Source organism: Pan troglodytes, chromosome X (genome assembly GCF_028858775.2).
Source record: "Pan troglodytes isolate AG18354 chromosome X, NHGRI_mPanTro3-v2.0_pri, whole genome shotgun sequence".
In the NCBI taxonomy this organism is placed as follows: Eukaryota; Metazoa; Chordata; class Mammalia; order Primates; family Hominidae; genus Pan; species Pan troglodytes.
Window position 1 is genome coordinate 1,684,389 of NC_072421.2, and position 6,116 is coordinate 1,690,504.

Sequence of the window (6,116 nt, forward strand, 5' to 3'; positions counted from 1 at the left end):
ACACCTCTTTAGGGAGGACCACAGTTCAACTCACTACAGGTGTATCCACTTCCCTCTGGAGGCTCTAGGGGAGGATCCTTCCTGCCTCTCCCAGCTCCTGGGGGCTCCAGGCATCCCTGGGCTTGTGGCCGCCTCACTCCAGTCTCTGCTGCCATCTGCACGTGGCCTTCTCCTCTGTGTCTGTGTCTCCTCTTCTGTCTCTTAGAAGGGCACCTGTCATTGCACTTATGACCCACCCAACTCCAAGATGATCGCATCTCAAGATCTTTACCTTAAGATAAAACCTGCAAAGACCCTATTTCTAAATAAACTCTCATTCTTAAGGACAGCATGAACATGAATTTGGGGAAGGAGACATTGTATAACCCACTGCTTTGACACAGTGAGTTAAAAAATCTATAAATACTCATGATGTTGATGGTGATTCACAGAACTTTCCACAACTTTTAGGTGTAGGCCAGTGATTATATCTCTGCCATAGGGGTGGTTTTTTTTTTTTTTTTTTCTTTTTTTTTCTGAGACAGTCTGGCTCTGTCGCCCAGGCTGAAGTGCAGTGGCACGATCTCGGCTCACTGCAACCTCCACATCCCAGGTTCAAGCGATTCTCCTGCCTCAGCCTCCTGAGTACTGGGATTACAGGCACCTGCCACCACGCCCGGCTAATTTTTGTATTTTTAGTAGAGACGGGGTTTCACCATGTTGGCCAGGCTGGTCTTGAGCTCCTGACCTCAAGTGATCCGCCTGCCTCGGCCTCCCAAAGTGCTGGGATTACAGGCATGAGCCACCGCACTTGACCACTAAATCTTTTTTTTTTTCTTTTTTTTGAGACGGAGTCTCACTCTCGCCCAGGCCGGAGTGCAGTGGTGTGATCTCGGCTCACCGCAACCTCTGCCCCAGGTTCAAGCAATTCTCCTGCCTCAGCCTCCCAAGTAGCTGGGACTACAGATGCCCGCCACCACGCACGGCTAATTTTTTGTATTTTTAGTAGAGATGGGGTTTCACCGTGTTGGCCAGGCTGGTCTTGAGCTCCTGACCTCCAGTGATCCACCCACCTCGGCCTCCCAAAGTGCTGGGATGACAGGCGTGAGCCACCACACCTGACCACTAAGATATCTTTTTTTTTTTTTTTTTTGAGATGGAGTCTTGCTCTGTTGCCCAGGTTGCAGTGCAGCGGCACGATCTCGGCTCATTGCAACCTCTGCATCCCAGGTTCAAGCGATTCTCCTGCCTCAGCCTCCCGAGTAGCTGGGATTACAGGCGGGTACCGCCACACCTGGCTAATTTTTGTATTTTTAGTAGAGATGGGGTTTCACCCCGTTAGCCAGGATGGTCTTGAACTCCTGACCTCGTGATCCACCGGCCTCAGCCTCCCAAAGTGCTGGGATGACAGGCGCGAGCCACGGCGCCCAGCCAGTGGTTTCTTTTATGAGATGGAATCTGCTCATTTGAAAATACTTTTTTTTTTGCAAAAATCTTTAGACAATACTGAGTGTATCACAAAAATTAGCCACCACACCCAGCTAATTTTCTTTTATTATTATTTTTTGTAGAGATGGGGTCTTGCCGTGTTGTCCAGGCTGGTCTTGAACTCCTGGGCTCAAGGGATCCTCCCAGCCCAGCCTTCCCAAAGTACTGGGATGACAGGAGTGAGCCACTGCACCTGGCTTCTCGGTTCTTTGTTATCTGCCTTTTTAAGTCACACTCAGGGCCGGGAACACCCAGGTTTTCACCTAGGGCTTTTGGGTGTGAACCTGCCATGTCTGCTACTGATCAGAAGTAATGATTATTTCAGAGGAGAGGGACAGGGGCCTCCCTCTGATTCACAATGTTCCCCAAAGGAGAGATAGCATCTGTGACTCATGACTAATTCTCTAGAACATGCTCTGCGGGGCTGTTTCTGCTGGGGTTTTTTTTGGGGGGGGGGTGCGGGGGGGCACGGAGTTTCGCCCTTGTTGCCCAGGCTGGAGTGCAATGGTGTGACCTCGGCTCACTGCAACCTCCGCCTCCCGGGTTCAAGCAATTCTCCTGCCTCAGCCTCCCGAGTAGCTGGGAGACCTCGGCTCACTGCAACCTCCGCCTTCCGGGTTCAAGCAGTCCTCCTGCCTCAGCCTCCCGAGTAGCTGGGAGACCTCGGCTCACTGCAACCTCCGCCTCCCGGGTTCAAGCAATCCTCCTGCCTCAGCCTCCCGAGTAGCTGGGATTGCAGGCGCCCGCCACCAAGCCCGGCTAATTTTTGTGTTTTTAGTAGAGACAGGGCTTCGCCATGTTGGTCAGGCTGGTCTCGAACTCCTGACCTCAGGTGATCCACCCACCTCGGCCTCCCAAAGTGCTGGGATTACAGGCGTGAGCCACTGCGGACAGCCTTAAAACTCAATTTTCAGTACCCCACTGAGGAAAAAAGACAACGTGGTCATCAGCTTGCTGTGGGGTGAACACTGTCATCGTGACCCTAAACCTGAGTCCCTGGGTTCACATTTAATCACTTTTCTGACTTTTATCTTTAAACATTAGCCGGGCATGGTGGCGGGTGCCTGTCATCCCAGCTACTTGGGAGGCTGAAGCAGGAGAATGGCATGAACCCGGGAGGCGGAGCTTGCAGTGAGCCAAGATCGTGCCACTGCACACCAGCCTGGGCAACAAGAGCAAAAATCCACCTAAAAAAAAAAAGACGGATGCCCTGGAGAAACAACTGCATAAACTCCCACCATGGGTAGAATAGAGATTTATTTTTATTTTATTTTTTTCGGAGGGAGGAGGGACAGGGTCTTGCTCTGTCACCAGATTGGAATTCAGTAGCAAGATCTCAGCTCACTGCAACCTCTGCCTCCCGAGCTCAAGCGATTCTCCTGCCTCAGCCTCCTGAGTAACTGGGATTACAGGTGCTCGCCACCACTGCCTGGCTGATTTTTATATTTTTGATAGAGACGGGGTTTCACCATGTTGGCCAGGCTGGTCTCGAACTCATGAGCTCAGGAGATCCACCCACCTCGGCCTCCCAACGTGCTGGGATGACAGGCGTGAGCCACTGCGCCTGTATACACTTATTTTTATACATAGTGTATATTATATACACTTACTTTTAAATATACACTTACATGCAAAATATACAAAAAAAGTTAGCTGAGTGGGGCGGTGTGTGCCTGTCATCCCAGCTACTCGGGAAGCTGAGGCAGGAGAATTGCTTGAACCCGGGAGGCGGAGTTTGCAGGGAGCCGAGATCGCACCACTGCACTCCGGCCTGGGTGACAGAGTGAGACTCCGTCCCAGAAAAAAGAAAAAAAAAAGTTTTAAACTAATAGCCAATTGGGTAAAGTACGAAATCTGAGGTCCTATTCCAGTCAATGGAAAGTGGATGCAGCAGTAGGTTAGACGTGTCAGGTTGTAAATAACTCTGTCTCCTTTGTTCAGTGCACTCTGGTGGCTGGACAACTATTGAGTAGCGATCATTTGTTTCTGCGTTAATTCTTTTTGTGTGTGTAATTTTTTGTTTTTTGTTTTTTGTTTTTTGTTTTTTGTTTTTAGGGGAGTCTCACTCTGTCGCCCAGGCTGGAATGCAGTGGCACGATCTCGGCTTCATTTGCAACAATGTATAAACCTAGAAAATCAGACAGGTCGGGGCACAGCTTGGTTTTTTTTGTTTTGAGTTGTTTTTTTTTTTTTTTTTGTAGGGGTAGGGGTGGTTTGGAGTCTCGCTCTGTAGCCCAGGCTGGAGTGCAGGGGCACCATCTCGGCTCACTGCCACCTCCGCCTCCCGGGTCCTGGTTCAAGCAATTCTCCTGCTCCCGAGTAGCTGGGATTACAGGCACGCGCCACCACGCCCAGCTGATTTTTGTATTTTTAGTAGAGACGGGGTTTCACCACATTGCCCAGGCTGGTCTTGAACTCCGGAACTCAAGTGATCCGCCCGCCTCGGCCTCCCAAAGTGCTGGGATGACGGGCGTGAGCCACCGTGCCTGGCCACAGCTTGGTTTTATACATTTTAGGGAGGTGGAGCTTGCAGTGAGCCAAGATCACGCTACTGCACTCCAGCCTGGGCGACAGACTGAGACTCCATCTCAAAAAAAAAAAAAAAAAAAAAAAAAAAAAAAGAAGTACAGGACGGGCTCAGCGGCTCACACCTCTCATCCCAGCACTTTGGGAGTCCGAGACAGGTGGATCACGAGGTCAGGAGTTCGAGACTACCCTGGCCAACGTGGTGAAACCCCGTTTCTACTAAAAATACAAAAATTAGCCAGGCATGGTGGCTCACACCTGTCATCCCAGCACTTTGGGAGTCTGAGGCAGGTGGATCACCTGAGGTCAGGAGTTTGAGACCAGCCTGGCCAACATGGCAAAACCCTGTGTCTACTAAAACTACAAAAATTAGCCAGGTGTGGTGGCGGGCACCTGTTATCCCACCTATTTGGGAGTCTGAGGCAGGAGAATCGCTTGAACCCGGGAGGCAGAAGTTGCGGTGAGCCAAGATTGTGCCCCTGCACTCCAGCCTGGGTGACAGAGTGAGACTCTGTCTCAAAAAAAAAGATAAAAGAAAACAGAAAAAAAAAAAACCTTTGTTTCCACCCAGAAAGGCAGGGACAGCACAAAGGCAGGAGCAGGTTTCCAGGTAACAGGTAGGTGGGAGACAGATGGTTGCACTGTTTTGAGTTTCTGATAACCTTTTCCGAAGCAGAAGATCAGATGTGGGTCTATCTCACTGAGCAGAGGGGTGACTTTGAATACAATGGGAGGCAGGTTTGCCTGTAGCAGCTCCCAGCTTGAATTTTCCTTTTAGCTTCCTGATCTGGAAGGGGCCCAAGATGTTTTCCTTCCACCCTATACGCTGTGGAATATACTACACAGCCATAAAAATGAAGGAAATAAGGTTTTGTGCAGCAACCTGGATGCCGCTGGAGGGCATTATCCTAAGAGAATTAACAAAGGAACAGAAAACCAAATACCGCAGGTTCTCAATTTATAAGTAGAAGCTGTATATGTATATGTGTATATATATGTATTTGTATATGTATATGTATTTGTATATGTATATGTATATGTATTTGTATATGTATATGTATTTGTGTATATATGTATATGTATTTGTATATGTATATGTATTTGTATATGTATATGCATATGTATTTGTATATGTATATGTATTTGTATATGTATATGCATTTGTGTATATATGTATATGTATATGTATTTGTATATGTATATGTATATGTATTTGTATATGTATATGTATTTGTGTATATATGTATATGTATATGTATTTGTATATGTATATGTATTTGTATATGTATATGTATTTGTATATGTATATGTATTTGTATATGTATATGTATTTGTGTACATATGTATATGTATTTGTATATGTATATGTATATGTATTTGTATATGTATATGTATTTGTATATGTATATGTATATGTATATGTATTTGTGTATATATGTATATGTATATGTATTTGTATATGTATATGTATATGTATATGTATTTGTATATGTATATGTATATGTATTTGTATATGTATATGTATTTGTATATGTATATGTATTTGTATATGTATATGTATTTGTATATGTATATGTATATGTATTTGTATATGTATATGTATATGTATTTGCATATGTGTATGTATTTGTGTATGTATATGCATATGTATTTGTATATGTATATGTATTTGTATATGTATATGTATTTGCATATGTATATGTATTTGTGTATGTATATGTACATTTGTATATGTATACATATATATGCACTCTGTAACATTGTTAACACACACTATAAGATTGCGATCCACTATTAGCATCTATATATACATCTATATATAGTGTGTATATATATACACTATATATATATACATCTATACATCTATATATATAGTATATATATAGTGTGAGTGTATATATATAGTGTGTGTATATATATAGTGTATATATATAGTGTGTATATATATATATAGTGTGTGTATATATATATATAGTGTGTATATATATACTATAAGATTGCTGGCCAGGCGTGGTGGCTCACGCCTGTAATCCCAGCACTTTGGGAGGCCAAGGCAGGCAGATCACGAGGTCAGGAGATCGAGACCATCCTGGCTAACACGGTGAAACCCTGTCTCTACTAAT